Source organism: Sarcophilus harrisii, chromosome 1 (assembly GCF_902635505.1).
Source record: "Sarcophilus harrisii chromosome 1, mSarHar1.11, whole genome shotgun sequence".
In the NCBI taxonomy this organism is placed as follows: Eukaryota; Metazoa; Chordata; class Mammalia; order Dasyuromorphia; family Dasyuridae; genus Sarcophilus; species Sarcophilus harrisii.
The window spans coordinates 296,145,849-296,164,132 of NC_045426.1; the positions used below are offsets into that span (position 1 = coordinate 296,145,849).

Sequence of the window (18,284 nt, forward strand, 5' to 3'; positions counted from 1 at the left end):
AACAAAATTAAAAACACAATTTCATTTTATGAATTAAAGACTATTGCAGAAGACTCTAAGTACAGAAATTCAAAATAAAATCAAAAAATCCTCCAAATTAGATGACCATATATTTCAGAACTTGGTAATCTGGTGGCAAAAGTGATCATGAAGAAGCAGGACAGAAGATGAACAAGTATGTTGTCAGAGATTGTTATGGACCAAGAAACAAAAGACTCTAGAATCATAAAAGACCTCATCTATGTAACAAGAATGTTTTTTGTTTCTCCCACCACATGCCTATCATATTAGTCCAAATGATGAAAAATAAAAATAATAAATAATGGAGGAAATGTGGGGAAATGTTGCTGGAGTTGTAAACTGGTCTAATCAATTTATAGAATAATTTGGAATTAAAAAAGATCACAAAATGGTGTGTTCCCTTTATATAATACTATACTAGGACTGTATCCCAAAGAAATATAAGAAAAAAAGACTAATATATACCAAAATGTTTATAGCAGCTTTTTATATAATAGCAAAGACTTGCAAATTGAGGGAATGTTTATCAGTTGGAGAATGATTGAAAAAGTTGTAGCATATAATTGTAATGGAAAATTATTGTGCTGTAAGAATTGATGAGGGGGATAGTTTCAGAAAAACCTGGCAAGAATAATATGAAGTAATGCAAAATGAAGTGATCAGAACCAGGAGGACATCATACATACTGTGTAATAATAACAATCCTATAACAATGATCAACTGTGGCAAACTTAAGGACTCTAATCAATACAATGATCTAAGATATCAATCAAAATCTAATCAATACAATGATTCAGGACTCATGATTAAAAATACTATTTATATTCCAAGAAAGAACTGACCACTTCTGAGTGCAGATATAAGTATTTTTTCACTTCCTTTATTTTTCTTGATTTTTATTTTTTTTTGCAACACAGCTAATATGGAAACATGTTTTACATAATTTCACATATGTAATTGATATATTTCTTGCTTTATCAGTGGATGGAGGAGAGGCTGGAGAGAAGAAGAGAATTTAGAACTCAATTTTTTAAATGAATATTAAAAGAGTACATTTTTTAAAAGAAGTATGAAGGCAATGGACATGGCAAAAAACTGGTTTTCAATGTGAGTGAAATTTCTGAATCACCTGTCTTCATACAAAGAAAGCATCAATCTGTAAGACAAAATCAAAATCAATAACAAATTAGAAAAAAAAAAAAGGATAAAACATGAAAGATATAACACATAATTAGAACTTCTCTAACCTGACCTCTGACAAGGCTGAGATTGGTGGCAAAAATTGGAAATGGATAAAGAAGGAAACATTAACATAGATTGGCATTATTTCTTATGGAAATTTGAGTAAGGTTTCACAGTCTTACACTCCTATTAGTACATAATAGTGTCTCACATATATTATGGGAAACTTAGGGGAAAGAGCAGAAGTCACCAAAGGATTTTGGCTATTCACGGTAGCATTCTTTGTGAATGTTCTTTCTGGGAGTTTAGGAGTTTTGAAATTAAAAAAAGCTTTAAAAGGTTTCTTCTACTTCTCTCTATTCTTAATTTGGGTACAAAGCTCTCTGCAAATGAGTGGTGACGGAGACAAATCATTCTTCATCATCATAAGAACCACCTCACACCTCTTAGATTGGCTAAGATGACACGAAAAGATAATGATAATTGTGGGAAACTCCAATGAAGAGCTCAGGTCTTTGGGTCTCGGGCATTACATCTAGCTGATATAAGGGATTAATTGGGAAGTGATCTTAAAAGTCACCAAACAACAAGTAGTCTAGATAGTCTAGATTTCATTCTCCTTTTCAACATAACAGAATTGTGATTAAGACTTTGCTAACATTATATACCTGGATTAGATAAAGTTTACTAAACTGTTTATAATCATGACAGCATTGCATTCTTTGCCTTAACAAAGTTGATTAAACCAATACTGTATAATAAGAATTTACCAATGAATAAACAGATCACTCAACAGTCAAATATGGAGTCACTTCTGTCAGCAAGGGATTAGGTAGCCTAGCAATAAACCAATTCTCACAATAATTATGGAAAATTATGAGCAATGCTGTCTTACAAAACAGGGAAAGGTGGTAAAGAGAAAAATATGTTTGCAGCAAATTTGGTGTGAGATGTAACTAACCTTATGATACATGTTCTCTATATGACTTGCATAAAACTAAGATATTCTAATTTCATTATTTTTTATTCTTTTCTATCAACATTTCTTCCTATCTTTTTAAAGTTCAAAATTTGCAAATTACTATTTTTAATCATCCTACTATTTCAGAGAAAATATCTAGAGTTCCAATTTATTTTCTTTATTTTCTGAATTTGCTCTTTGCCAGCTTGATTTCCAAATTAATTATTTGTTATAATTATCTAAATTCTCTTTTAAGCCATTCTGGTTTTTATTGATGTTACTCTATTATTTGGAGAGTTAAAATACTATAGAATTTACTATCTTTTGTTTTTTGGAAGTTTTCAAATCACTATTTCATTTCATAAACAAATGATTGTGTTGACATTTTCTAGATTATTTTCCATTTTTTTTCCTTTTCCTTGAGTTGGGGTTGGACTAATAATACTCTTTGTCCCTCAACCTTCTTACCTTGAATTCCTTTTCTACTGCTCCACTTTATAGTGTGAAGCCACCTCCCCAGTGCCACTCATTTTCTCCTGAACAGACCACTGAGGTTGAGGAATTAATGACCTCCTCACATTAAGGAGATGACATCTGGCTAAATCCCTACTTTATAGAAACTCTAAGAAATAATAATGGGTGCTAAGTTTATGCTCAATTTTCTTCATTGCATAAGGTTCTTTCCTTCAAACTCTGTTTCTTCAGTTCCTTTTAGCTATCCATAATTACCCCCAATTTTTTATCTCCAAGGGTAGCAAGCTCAAAACATGCCTATTATTTTAAGGTCGGGTATGGTCAAACTGAATTACTTTTGAGAGGAAACTTAGGGGAAAGAGCAGAAGTCACCAAAGGATTTTGGCTATTCACTGTAGCATTCTTTGTGAATGTTCTTTCTGGGAGTTTTAGGAGTTTTGAAATGAAAAAAGCTTTAAAAGGTTTCTTCTACTTCTTTCTATTCCTAATTTGGGTACAGAGTTCTCTGCAAATGAGTGGTGATGGGGACAAATCATTCTTCATCAGAAGAACCACCTCACACCTCTTAGATTGGCTAAGATGACATGAAAAGATAATGATAAATGTTGAAGAGTATGTGGGGAAATTGGAACACTAATACATTGTTGGTGGAGTTGTGAAATGATCCAACCATTCTAGAGAGCAATTTGGAGCTATCCCCAAAAGCCTATGAAACTGTGCATTTCTTTTGATCCAGTCATCTCACAACTGTGTCTGTATCCCAAAAAAATAATAAAAAAGGAGAAAGGACTCATCAGTACAAAAATGTTTGTAGCAGTTCTTTTTATAATGTTAAGGATATGGAAATTAAGTGGATACCTATTAGTTGGGGAATGGCTGAATAAGTTATAGTATATGAAAGTAATGGAATATTATTGTTCTATAAGAAATTATGGGGGGGGGAGTGAAGCCAAGATGGCAGAGAGAACACACATTTCTCTCTGAACTCTCCTACTACCCTCACATTAATTACAAAATTCAGCCTCTAAAATAGTGCTGAACTGGCAGAATTCACAATTATTTAGAGTGTAGCAAATTACCAGTAGAAGATAATTTCAAAGATCACAAAAAAAGGACTGTTTTGATCCCGTGCAAGAAGAGGCCAGGCACAGGCAGGGAGGCAGAGCACGGAGGCCAGCACACATTGAGCAGACCAGGGGCAAGTGTGGTCTCCTTGGGGTGGTGCAGACTTCATGCTGAGAAGACTTTACAGGGAGGACTCTACCATCGAGTTGGCGACTCTGCCCTATTTGCAAGCCAGTAGATCCTCAGAGAAGTTATACAACATCCAACACAAACACAAAAAGTAAAGAGTATATTCCAAAGTGCTGGAGTCTCACAGGGCTTGGCCACACCCACCTAGCACCAAGATGACTTGGCATGATCCGGGCAAAGCTGCTGCTGCTTCCTGGTGTTTGTAGAGAAAGCTTAGAACTTCCTTACCCTAAAAGAAGATCCCAACTTTTAAAAAAATGAGTAAAAAGGAAAAGCTAGCTGCTCTAGCTATAGATAGCTTCTACAGTGAAAGAGAACAGATTTCGAACTAAGAGGAGACTAAAAGCAGACTGTCTCCAGATGAAGCCCAGGAAAACAGAATTTGTGAACTGGAAAAGGTAAAAAACTCCCAGGAAAACAGAAGTTGTGTATGGGAAAAAGAAAATAATTCCTTTAAAAAAAATTTTGTGAAATGGAAAAAAAAATTCCATATAACAAAACAACTCATTTAAAAACTCAATTGGACAAATACAAAAAGAAGTAAAAAAAGCAAATGAAGAAAATAATTCATTAAAAATCAGACCTGAACAAATGGAAATGAATGACTAGATGAGACATCAAGAATCAAGCAAAACCAAAAAAATGAAAAAAATAGAAAAAAAATGTTAAATACATACCTGGTAGAACAACTGTGGGAAAATAGATCTGGGGGAGATAATCTAAGGATTATTGGACTCCCTGAAAACCTTGATTAAAAAAAAGAACCTAGAAAGTATTTTGCAGGAAATCATCAAAGAGAACTGCCTAGATGTCATAGAATCAGAAGGTAAAATAGCATTGAAAGAATTCAGCAAATATCTCCTGAAAGACACCCCAAACTTAAAACTCCAAGGAATATTGTGGCTAAATTTCAAAACTATTGGAACCAAGGAAAATACATTACAAGCAGCCAGAAAAAACAATTCAAATACCAAGGAGCCACAATAAGGATTACTCATAATCTAGCAGCTTCCACATTAAAGGATCAAAGGACCTGGAATCTGATGTTCTAAAAGGCAAAGAAACTTGGAATGCAGCCAAGAATAAATTACCCAGCTAAACTGAGCATTTGTTTCCAGGGAAGAAGTTGGACATTAAATGAAACAGGTGAATTCCATTTATTTCTGATGAAAAGACCAGAGCTAAACAAAAAATTTGACCTCCAAATACAGGATTCAAGAGAAGCACAAAAAATAAAAAGAACTCTTGAGAACTGTATTTCTGTTATGGGTATACATAGAGAGTGCATGTATAATTTGATTTTATTGTTATAATATAAAAGAGGAACTAGAGGTAGGAAGTGAATTATGCCAGAAAAAGGAAAAAGTGGAGGTAAAAAAGAGGCAAATTACATCTCACAAAGAGGTAAAGGAAATCTATTATATTTGAGAGAAAGAAAGGAGGGCAGTGAACATTGTGCGAATCTTACTCTCATCAGATTTGGCTCAACAAAAAAATATTAGGCATATTTGGTTTGCAGAGAAAATTCTCTCACCTTATTGAAAAGTGGGAGGGGAAAGGCAAAAAGGGAAGAGGTAGGCTAAATAGAAGGAAATACAGAAATAGTAGGGAAAAGGTATAAGAAAGGGGGAAGAAATCTAAAGGGGGAGGGATTCTAACAGGTGAGGGCTGCTTGAGGCAAGTGGTGCCCATAAGTTTAATACTGGGGAGGGGGGGTAAGGAGGAAAAGAAAGATAAAAGCATAATCTTGGGATAATATGAAGGCAGGAAAAACTGAATTAGTAGTTTTAATCATAAATGTGAATGGGGTGAACTCTCCCATAAAGTGGAGGCAAATAGCAGACTGGATTAAAAGCCACAATTCTACAATATGTTATTCATAGGAAACGCATTCAAAGCAGGGTGATACATACAGAGTAAAGGTAAAAGGCTGGAGCAGAATCTATTATGCTTTAGGTGAAGTAAAAAAAAAAAAAAAAAAAAAAAAGCAGGGGTGGCCATCCTGATCTCAGATCAAGCAAAAGCAAAAATTGATCTAATTAAAAGAGTTAAGGAAGGAAATTGTATCTTGCTAAAGGATACCATAGATAACGAAGCAATATCAATACTAAACATATATACACCAAGTGGAATAGCATCTAAATTCCTTAAGGACAAGTTAAGAGAGCTGCAAGAAGAAATAGACAGCTAAACTATAATAGTGGGAGACCTCAACTTTGCACTCTCAGAACTAGTTAAATCAAACCACAAAATAAATAAGAAAGAAAAAAATAAAGAGATAAATAGAATACTACAAAAACTAGATACGATGAATCTTTGGAGAAAATTGAATGGACACAAAAAAAGTACACTTTATACAAAAATTGACCATATATTAGGGTATAAAGACCTCAAAATCAGATGCAGAAAGGAAGAAATAGTAAATGTACTTTTTTCAGATCATGATGCAATAAAAATTATATTGAATAAAGGGCCAGGGGAAAATAAACCAAAAAGAAATTGGAAACTAAATAATCTCATCCTAAAAAATGATTGGGTAAAACAGCAAATCATAGATACAATAATTTCATACAAGAGAATGATAATGAGACACCATACCAAAATTTGTTGGATGTAGCCAATGGGAAATTTTATATCTCTAGAGACATAGTTGCATAAAATAAAGAGAAAATCACTGAATTGGTCTTGCAACTAAAAAAAGCTAGAAAAAGAGCAAATTAAAAAACCTCAATCAAATACTAAACTTGAAATTCTAAAAATAAAAGGAAAGATTAATAAAATTAAAAGTAAAAAAAAAAATCAACAAAATAAACCTTTGGTAAATTTGATTAGAAAAAGGAAAGAGGAAAATCAAATTGTTAGTCTTAAAAATGAAAAGAGAAAACTTTCCATTGACAGGAAAAGATAATGACAAATGTTGGAGGGGATGTGGGAAAACTGGGACACTGATACATTGTTGGTGGAATTGTGAACAAATCCAACCATTATGGAGAGCAATTTGGAACTGTGCTCAAAAAGTTATCAAACAGTGCATACCCTTTGATCCAGCAATGTTACTACTGGGCTGATATCACAAAGAGATCCTAAAGAAGGAAAAGGGACTCACATGAAGAAAAATGTCTGTAGCAGCCCTTTTAGTAATGGCAAGAAACTGGAAATTGGATGGATGCCCATCATTTGGAGAATGGCTAAACAAATTATGGTATATAAATGGTATGAAATACTATTGTTCTACAAGAAACAACCAGCAGGATGATTTCAGAGAGACTTGGAGAGACCTACATGAACTGATGTAAAGTGAAATGATGCAAACCAAGAGATCATCATACACAGCAACAATAAGACTATATGATGACCAATTTAGACATATATGGTTCTCTTCAACATTGAGATGATTTGGACCATTTCCATTTGTGCAGTGATGAAGAGAACTAGACCCAGAGAGAGAACCATGGGATAATTCTGTTTTTTAAGGAGTTATTTTCTTTTTCCATTTCACCAATTCTGTTTTTTAAGAAGTTATTTTATTTTTCTGTTTCACAAATTCTGTTTTTCTGGGAATTGCTTTCTTTTTCCAGTTTATCAAATCTATCTTTTAATGAGTTACATGCTTTTCCCATTTCACTATGTCTATTTTGCTTTGTCTTTTCCAAACTCTCTTGCGATGCTTTCATTTCCTTTCCCCATTTTTCTTCTAGATCTCTTTTAAGATCCTTTCTAACTTCTTCTAGGAGAGCCTTGTGTGATTGGGACTGAGTTATATCACTTTTTGGAGCTTCACATGGAGACAATGTTCCTTAGTGTCCTCAAGGTTTGAAATCTGTTCTCTTTCACCATAAAATCTGTCAATCGTTAGAATCCTCTTTACTTTTTTATTCATTTTTTTAAGTTAAGTTAAGGTCTGCCTTTAGGGCAGGAGAGGTTTTCCTACCTACCGCAGCTGAGCTGGATCAGTGCTGATTCAGTCCTGGTGCTGGGTCTGCCACTCTGCAAAGCCAGTAGAGTCAGCAATGCTCTTGGGCTCTGTGCTATCTGCCCTGGTGTTTGTGGTCAGAGTCTGCTTAGGCACCCTGAGGCTACACTGTTCTTGGACTCTTCTGTCTGTGATGGCATTTGTGGTCTGCTGCCTGAGTCTCGCTGTCTCTGTCCCACTTCTGATTGAAACAGATCTTCTTGGGTCTGCTTACTCCTGCAAACTCTCTGCCCCAGGAGGTCGCACCACCTCACTGAGACTGCTATGTCCTGGGGCTCTGTTTTGTCTATGCTGGCATTTGTGGTCAGCTATTTGTGCTTTGCTGCCTCTCTCCCATTTCTGATTGAACCATCTTTTCTGGTCTGTTTTCTCTTATAAGTTCTCTGCCCCAGGACTCTGAGCTGTCTCTGCTGGCATTTATATTGGTTGCCCTGTCTGCCTCCCTTCTGTTTCTAATTGAAACAGACCTTTTTTGGCGTTCTTTGTAGTTATCTTCTGCTGATAATTTGTTGCATTCCCAATATTTGTGGGTTCTGCCTTTCCAGAGCTAATTCAGAGGCTGGATTTCATAATTATTGAGAGGGTTTTAAAGAAAGTCAGAGAGAAACATGTGTCATCTCCATCATCTTGGCTCTGACCCCAGAAGTCTAATTTTTTGCTTTTCAAGAGTGACAAGATGGTGACTGGGAGAGAAGACACTAACTGTTATAGCCATTTCAGATTCTCCCTCTCAGATTTTTGAGCACTATATTTGGTTGAGAGAGTAAAGAGGAAGAAAAAGAAGTAGAGAGAAAATTTGACTTATCCTATGACTGTCTTTGGACATGTTCTCTCAGAAATAGAACTCTGATCTTCAAGGATTTGGGTGGAAGCATTTCTGAGAAATGTCACCTTTCACAGGTTATCTGGATCTCATATAATGAACAAAGGCACATGATTTTGTTCATAGCTTGAATTTTTGATTTAACAATTTCCTGAGCCACTTCTATGATAGGTAAAATAAACAGGCTATTAAATACTCACTCAGAATCTTTTGTTCAGTTCTTCATTTAGTAAAATGTCATCTATAAAATAAGGCAGCAGGTGATTACTTGGATCTAGAATAGGCCTTGATGAAATGGTTATATAGCAAGTAGGGCACTCTGTGCGCTAGACTAAATTAGGAAGCATTTGTTCATTAGACAGATTTCTAGTGATTGTTTTTTCCCCCAAAAGCCTTTAGTTTGAAGGGAGAAAGTTTTCATTTCTCTCTTCTTAATTTAATTTGCTTTATTTTGCACAATTCATGTTGTTTTCATGCTATAAGGGTAAGAATTATGCCTTATGCAACCTTCTATACTGCCTTCTTATATGAAATCTTCCAAGAATATTTAATGATAAAATTTGAAGCTTGAATTTTTTTTGAACACCAGAGTGTATTTAGGAAGATGGATAATCTAGAAAAAAGTCCTAAATAGGACTCAGGATGTTTAAAATAGTGAAGAGAATACTCAGAACTGACATCATAGACATGTCATTGAAAAGAGAAAACTAGTTTGATTATGGTAAAGAATATGGGAGGGGTAGTAATATATAATGAAAATTATAAGCTAGGTTGGGACTAAATGTGTATGGTTTTAAAAGCTAAACAGAGGAGTATTTTATTCCTTTTAATCTAAACTGGTTGTAGTAAATATTATTATAATATACTTCTATAGTCTCTGCTAATATTTTGTTCAATATTTTTGAATCAATGTTCATTAAAGATATAAGCCTATAAGTTTCTGACTTATCTCTTCCTGGTTTGAGTAACAGGATCATATCTGTTTCATAGAAGGACCTCAATAGGATATTCATTTTCTCTATTTTGGGAAGGAAATATAATTTTTTTATTTTCTCTAATATTTTTCCCTTCCTCCCCCCCTCTTTATTTTATTCTGTTAATCTAGACATTTTACATTTTTGTTCTGTTTGTATTCTTTTATTTTGTTAATATAGATGTTTTATATTTTTGTAAGAATTCATTCATTTCACTTAATTATTCAGGTTTCTGCTTATTTATTTATTTTTACAGATAATTGGGCAAAAATATTTCTTATATTGTCCTTTAGTTTTTCATCAGTTGTTGGGATATGTTTTTCCCCTTTTAATTTTGGAAAATTGGCTTTCCTCTTTTTAAAAGAAACAGAATTATGTACTAGTTTGTATATCATATTAATCAAAATAACTATTTGAGGCATATTGCCTCATTGCTATCACTTTCTTGGATAAAAATTATTTATTATTTTCATAAATAAAGAAATAGTTCTTTTACTCACTACTACTTTAGAATAATATCATTTCCTCCCCATTTAGGCTTGAATCTTTTTTTTTTCAAAATTCCCTCAAATGATAATAATTTTTACTGAGTTGGTTAAATAAATTTTTTAAAAATATTTTTTCTGCATTTTATGGGTTTTTTGTGCCCTTTCACATGGTTATATTTTGTGAAGATAAAAAGTATTCTTTTATATTTCTATTGAGTATTTTCCATGGGTGTATTATATTTAAATTCTCTAAAATTGCATGCAGGTTCTTAACTTCTTTCTTATTTATCTTTTTTTGGTTGTCTGAAAAGGGAAAATTAAAGTTCACAACAATCACTTTTTGTTGTTGTTGACTGCCTCTCACTATGGTTTGATTAATTTCCTTTTAAGTACTTAAATGTTATGCTATTCAGTTTATGTATATCTATATTTACATATATGTACATGTATTTGTATATAATATTTTTCAATTATTTATTGTACCATCAGCCATAATGTAGTTTCCATACCTCCCTCTTTTAACATTTTTTACTGGATGATATCATGGTTGCCAACTCTGCTTTCTATATTCACTTTGAGGCATAATAGATATTACTGGATTCTTCTTTCTAATCCATCTCTTACCTTCCTCCATTTTATAAGTAAGTTCATCCCATTCACATTCATAATTAAGATTGTAAATTTTTTATTGCCAAAACACATTCCACTAAAATATTTCTTTCTTTTGCTTCCTTTCTTTAAAAGGAAGAATATGAAAAAAGTAGGATCAACACAAGCATATATAATTTGAATAATCTGATTTCCCTGCCCTTTTTTTCATTACTGTACTCATATCTAAATTACTAATACTTATTTCTTCTTTTTAATACCATTTTATGACTAACACTTTATAGTTAAAGTTTGTTTTGTTTATGACTATTATCTCTTTATTACTACCTCCCAATTAAATCCCACCATTCTTTCTTCATGTCCTAGCCTGTTTCCCTGTTAAATTTAATATATTTCCATACCAAACTCTAAGTAGATGTCCAACATTCCTTTCCCTAATTCAGATAAAAATGAGGTTCATGAAATTCTTTCTCTCCTCATCTTTGATTCCATATTGATAGATATTTCTGACTCCCAATTCAATTGCATTATTAACTAAAGCAAAATTGACTGCATTATCTAGCTAAAACAAAATAAAATACATCTCTTTAACACTGTAGCCTTTCAGCAACTTCATGTGATTATAAATCATGGGATATTAAAATCCCCAAAGATTTAAAATTTTGCTCCTGTAGGAAAGTGGAGAGAAATATAACAGGCATTAATAAACTGATAGATGTTAGTCTAGCATCAGCTAGCTATGTGATCTTGGATAATTCACTTAGTCTCTACTTCAGTTCCTCAGCTGTAAAATAGGTACAATAACAGACCCAAAATAAAATGATATAATACTTGTAAAGTGCTTGGAGAATATTAGCCATTATTGTAGAATGACATTGACACAGAATTCTTGAAGATTATGCCAATGGCATACAAGGAGTAGAAGGTCCTACTAAAGCCTAAAGCCATATCTTATTTTGGATATCACATCAAATATCATATTATATATATATATATATGTGTGTGTGTGTGTGTGTGTATATACATATGTACATAAACATACATATTTATACACACACAGATCTATTTGTACATCCACATTCATATACACACATACATATAATATCATCTCATATTTCTTTATAGAAAGGCTCTCAATATGAAGCATGGAACTGACTATTGCCAAATGTCTAACCTAAACTTGGTGACATTTATAACTTGAAAAGAGGCTATTAAATGATTATCAAATAATGTGTATATGTGTGTAGCAATTCATTTCTCTGTGTGTGTGTGTGTGTGTGTGTGTGTGTGTGTAGCTGCAACAACTCCTGCTAAGGCAGTATGGTACAACTGAAAGAGTGTTCACTTGAGAGTCAAAAGATATGGGTTCAAATACTAATTCCATTGCTTATTGCCTAGATCAGTTTAATCTCTGTGGGCCTCAATTTCTTCATTGTTAAAATGAACAGTTGGACCATATGACATCCCAGGTCCTTTCCAGCTCTAAGTCCCTACTATTCTATACAACCATTTATAAATGTATAGTGGCTGTAGTCTCACTCCCATAGAAATCACATATACTGAAAATATCATCCATGTTGCTGATCAAATTGTCTAGCATGTGTTTTGTTCCATTAGAATCAGTCTCCCTGTGATTTAACAAAGCAACATCTGGAATACAGTATAGGGAACTTGAATTTGATCTGTTATAAAACTCCATTTCCTGGAGTATTAGAACATAATTATGATTCTGAAACATTGAAATACCTAAAAAGGTTGTGACTTTGGCTTTTCTGTTTGGGTAAAATAGCTATGGTGAAGTACATTGCAAGCCTTTCTGTGACCCGTGGAATAAAAACACTAAATAAACGCCAAAAGGAAATTCAGCCTGGGGAAATTCTCAAGGGAACAGTTCCTTGCTCACCCACGCTTCCTGTTGTCTTTTAGTAGCCAGTGGATAGGGTTGGCGGGAGGGCTTGGCAACTATTGTTAAAATGGCAGGACCTGAGTTTACTTAGAATTGAGGGATTTTTAGAAACTAATTGTGGAATTGTGTATATCTGTATTACTAATAAGAGAGAGACAGAGACAGAGACAGAGACAGAGAGACAGAGAGAGACAGAGAGCGACACACATAGAGGAGAGAGACAAAAAAATGAATGCAAGATATTGAAAACTAGATTATTTTTCCTCATTAACACAAAAATAATGTTTCACTAGGTTTTTTTAAAAACTATAATAATCTCTGGTATATCCTTTCATGCTCTACCTCCCACAATGATCCTTCTCTTATAATAAAGAAAAACAGTTAAACAAAACTAGTCGGCACAGTGTTATGTGGTACATTCAACATTCTGCATCCCATACATAGAATCCTCTTTTTCATGAAAGCAAAGAAGTGAATTTCTCCATCTCTTTCATGAGGCCAAGATCTGACATAATTACCTAGTGTTTGGTCTTGCTTTAGTATTCTTTTCATTTACCCATTATAATCATTGTGTAGATTATTATCTGAGGTCTGTCCAAGGCACTCTGCCCTTGTTTGTAGCCATTTTCCCACATTTTTCTGAACTTCTCAGATGTGTTTTTTCTTAGGGCATAATAATATTCTATTATGTTCCTAATCCATAGTTTGTTCAGCCATCCCTCCATTATAAGATGCTAGGTTTTTGTACCAGAACATATATTACAGATTATTTAGTCTAAAATCCTCATTTTACATAGAAAAGAAACTGAGGACCAGAAAGAGTAACTAACGTGAAGTTGCTCAGAGTCAGTGGCAGATTTGGGATTTGAACCCATGTCCTCTGATTCCAAATTCTTTTCTCTTTTCTCTGCATCATTTTGTCTACCTTTGATGGTCCACTTACTTTGTTAATGGTTTGAGTTGTGTTTTTTTTTTTTTTTTTGCCACATAAAAATGCTGCCATGTTGGTTCTAGATTACATTATCTGATCTCATCATCTATTCCCTCTTTATAAAGAATAAAGTTATGAGTTGACTCAATAATCTTTTTTAAAAAGAGATTTCATTCTCTATCTCTTGATCATCTTATAATACATTTTAAAGATAAATTAATCAGCATTTATTCTTTGAAAATTATAAACTTTAGAATTATGGAGAATTCCAAGAAGCACAATAAATAAATTAGCCTGTACATGCCTCTTTGTGGTTTCCCTGTTTGTTTAGAAACTAAGATATTCATGTTTGGGAAAGTTTTCTCTTCATTAGACCAGACTTCCATTGTTTAATCTGAAGAAAAGGGGTTTACATCCATGTCAAATAATGGCACTTTGCTATTTCCTTCTCCACCTCATTTTGTAGATGAGGAAACTCAGATAACAAACAGCTTTAAGTGACTTCCTCAAGGTCATGTGACTAATAAGTATCTGAGGTCACATTTGAACTCAGGTCTTCCTTACTCTGGGCCCTGTACTCTATCCATTGTGTCTCTTAGCTACCTTCTTATTCTGCTTAATTTAGCTTGATTAGAATAGCTATATATTTTCTTCCTATGTCACTCACAGGAAAAAAAACTGCTTGTCTATAATTTATCATTCTGAAAGTACCCAACTAAATGATTTTTAACTATTTTATAATTTCCAAGGATTTGATTTTACTTTTCAAGGCTAAGAAAGCCTTCTGTAGGAAAATTTGAAAGTGCAGATTATAAATTCCTTGAGGGAAGGAATTACTTTCTTTTTGTTTTTGTATTTCCATTATCAACAGTGTCACAAATTTTTTTTAATTGTCAGGAATAAGAGAATGTCTTTCCCTAATGCAGATTGGCAATTCTTCTATAATTTGTAGATGTGCATCCATCTGCTGTCCCTCAAATATTGTTAGTCTAAGGGCATGAGTTTAGATCCAGAAGAAAAATTATTTCTTTGAACCTTTGAATAAAAGAGTAGTCCTTATTTTATACTCATCAGCTTAGCCCCTTTCCACCAAATACAGGTTATACAAAACATTATTATTAATAATGAATTACAACAAACCTGTTATCCAAGTAAAATAGCAAAAAGAAATCAGAACTCTCTGTATTAGATTATAAGAAAGAATACATAAGAATAAATGAGCTCTTCAACCATTAGTGATATAAGATTTCAGTTCAAACCACAAGTGAGATAATGATCTCATGCAGAACTCCACTCCCAGCAATCTCTACTGTTGCAGGCTTGCATATCTCAATGGATATGATCAGGTTAATTTGTCATATGTCCTTTTCTTTGAGGATTCCTGGTAACCACATAACTTTTTGACTTACTTCTGTATTGCCTTTCTCCTTGGAAATATTTCACAAAGTCTCTATACACAACTAAAGTAAACTCTTTACTTCATATAGCAGCTCACTTAGGATATTCACAATCATTTAGGAATGAGCCAAAGCCTTATCTTGATGGGAATGTGTCATAGTCTGAAGAGTATTACATGATTCTTTGAAAGGGTGGAAGACAATTTATATATTATTGTTGTCAATGATGTTTTAAATGAAAGAAATAGATGATATTCTCTTTTTTTTCTTTTATTATTATTATAATAACTTTTTATTGATAGAACCCATGCCAGGTTAATTTTTTTTACAACATTATCCCTTGCAGTCACTTCTGTTCCGACTTTTCCCCTCCCTCCCTCTACCTTTTCCCCTAGATGGCAAGCAGTCCTATATATGTTGAATATATCGTAGTATATCCTAGATACAATATATGTGTGCAGAACCAAACAGTTTTCTTGTTGCACAGGGAGAATTGGATTCAGAAGGTAAAAATAACCCGGGAAGAAAAACCAAAAATGAATACAGTTTACATTCAATTCCCAGTGTTTTTTCTTTGGATGTAGCTGCTTCTGTCCATCATTGATCAATTGAAACTGAATTAGGTCTCTTTGTCAAAGAAATCCACTTCCATCAGAGTCCATCTTCATACAGTATCATTGTTCACGTATATAATGATCTCTTGGTTCTGCTCATTTTACTTAGCATCAGTTCATGTAATTCTCTCCAAGCCTCTCTTGTATTCATCCTGCTGGTCATTTCTTACAGAACAATAATATTCCATAACATTCATATACCACAATTTACCCAACTATTCTCCAATTGATGGGCATCCATTCATTTTCCAGTTTCTAGCCACTACAAAGAGGGCTGCCACAAACATTTTGGCACATACAGGTCCCTTTCCCTTCTTTAGTATCTCCTTGGGGTATAAGCCCAGTAGAAACACTGCTGGATCAAAGGGTATGCACAGTTTGATAACTTTTTGGACATAATTCCAGATTGCTCTCCAGAATGTTTGGATTCATTCACAACTCCACCAACAATGTATCAGTGTCCCAGTTTTCCCGCATCCCCTCCAACATTCATCATTCTGTTTTCCTGTCATCTTAGCAAATCTGACAGGTGTGTAGTGGTATCTCACAATTGTCTTAATTTGCATTTCTCTGATCAATAGTGATTTGGAACACTTTCATATGGGTGGTAATAGATTCAATTTCATCGTCTGAAAATTGTCTGTTCATATCCTTTGACCATTTGTCAATTGGAGAATGGCTTGGTTTCTTATATAGAAACAGTTCTCTATATATTTTGGAAATGAGGCCTTTATCAGAACCTTTAACTGTGAAGATGTTTTCCCAGTTTGTTGCTTTCCTTCTAATCTTGTTTGCATTAGTTTTGTTTGTACAGAAACTTTTTAATTTGATGTAATCAAAATTTTCTATTTTGTGATCAATAATGGTCTCTAGTTCATCTTTGGTCACAAATTTCTTCCTCCTCCACAAGTCTGAGAGATAAACTATCCTATATTCCTCCAACTTATTTATAATCTCGTTCTTTATGTCTAAATCATGGACCCATTTTGATCTTAGACGATATTCTCTTGGCTATTACATCAATTTCCAGGGCTTGTAAACAGCAGTAAGAGTACTTTTGATTAAGACTCAAGTTCACATTAACATGAATAAATAGACAGAACAATATTTAAACCCAGGTCCTCTTAATTTCAAATTAAATAAAGCATTCTAATGGATCTTTTGGTCCAATGGACCAATGGTCAAATGGATTTTTTTTTATCTTTGTGGGCATTCAGCTTCCATTCTATTTAATTGTGCTCATGTTCCTAATGTGGTTCCTCATTTGGCTAATCTTTTCGAGGTCCCCTTTTCTGTGTCTTTATTTCCTTCTTAGTTTCTCAGGGGTATTCTAATGACTGCCATTAAGCATTGATTGGTCTTTCTCTTCCTCCATCCTCCCAGTGACAGGAGGCTTTTGGTGACTAAAAGTTGTCTCAGTATGCCCCATTATCTCAAACTGTTATGAAAAATTCCCTGCTCCCAGAACCTTACTGTTGTATGAAAGTAGGTTCCATTTAACAGACTGTCCTGGTGTTTCTATGTAAATAAGCAAGGATCTTAAAAGCCATTTCCATGGGGTAGCAAGAAGAAAGGGAAGAAAGAACCTGGACTGCAGGAGACTGTGGAGGCAGTAAATGTATTAACATTAAGGGAAATACAGGGAAAAAAACAGCAGTTTTATTGATTTACAGTAGCTGTCTTGTGCTAAATTTAAATCTACTGGAGTTTGGGTATAAACAATTTCAGTTACATGAAATTATTCAGTCATTCAAGTAGATTGATATCAGTAACTTGGGGACCAGATCCTCTTGCCTTGTCCAACTCATGGTATCTTTCCTCTTTGTCTGCTTACAAGTTTGGTCAGTGAACATGTCCTGCTTGCCTGGGATGCATATTAATGAGCACATATGAGCAATACCTTGAAGATCTTAAATACCAAGAGAGAAAGCAAAGTAGAAAAAAAGAAGTCAACTGTGACGACCGCGTTAGCACCCAGGACACCCCAGAATCGGCCAGAGTCAGGATAAGCAAAAGTTTTTAGTCTTTATTCTTGGTCTTTAGACTCAGGATTGACCTCCTTCTCCTTCATCTACAATGCTCTGGCTAGTCTTACTCCACCCCCTAGTCCCTCCTCCAATCCTCTGTATACACCAACCATTGAGCCAGCACAGGATAGTGGGAAGGGGCATTTTCCAACCATATGCCCATAGAATATTGTCCAATCAGTAATTAGCCCTAAGTGCTTGAACCAACCTCAGTGCAACGACTCAAGAGTTTCAGCCCTCTACAATCAACCATTCTGGAAAGTAATTTGTCACCATGCCCAAAGGGCTGTTAAACTGTGCATACCCTTTAATTTAGCAGTATCTCTACTGAGTCTGTATCCCAAAGAGATCATAAAAAAGGGGAAAGGACCCCCATGTGCAAAAATGTTTGTGGCAAATCTTTTTGTAGTGGCAAGAACCTGGAAACTAAATGGATGCTCATCAATTGGAGAATGGCTGAATAAGTTATGGTATATTAATGTAATGGTATATTATTGTTTTATGAGAAATGATCATCAGGCTAATTTCATAAAGGCCTAGAGAGACTTATATGACTGATGCTAGAGTGAGCAGAACCAAGAGAACATTGTACAGAGCAATTACAAGACTGTGCTGATCAGCTGTGATGAACTTGGCTCTTTTCAACAATG

General features: G+C 34.1%; 1 long non-coding RNA gene across 1 annotated transcript in view; it reads right to left on the reverse strand.

The window, feature by feature from the left end:
- Positions 1–876: 876 nt before the first annotated feature.
- The window catches only part of LOC116420146, a 39,525-nt gene continuing 22,117 nt past the window's right edge, over positions 877–18,284 (reverse strand). The window contains exons 3-4 of the long non-coding RNA XR_004230419.1: positions 8,889–8,929; positions 877–1,177 (exon numbers count right to left, since the gene is read on the reverse strand). This is a non-coding gene — a long non-coding RNA (uncharacterized LOC116420146). The remainder of the gene's footprint in view (positions 1,178–8,888; positions 8,930–18,284) is intronic.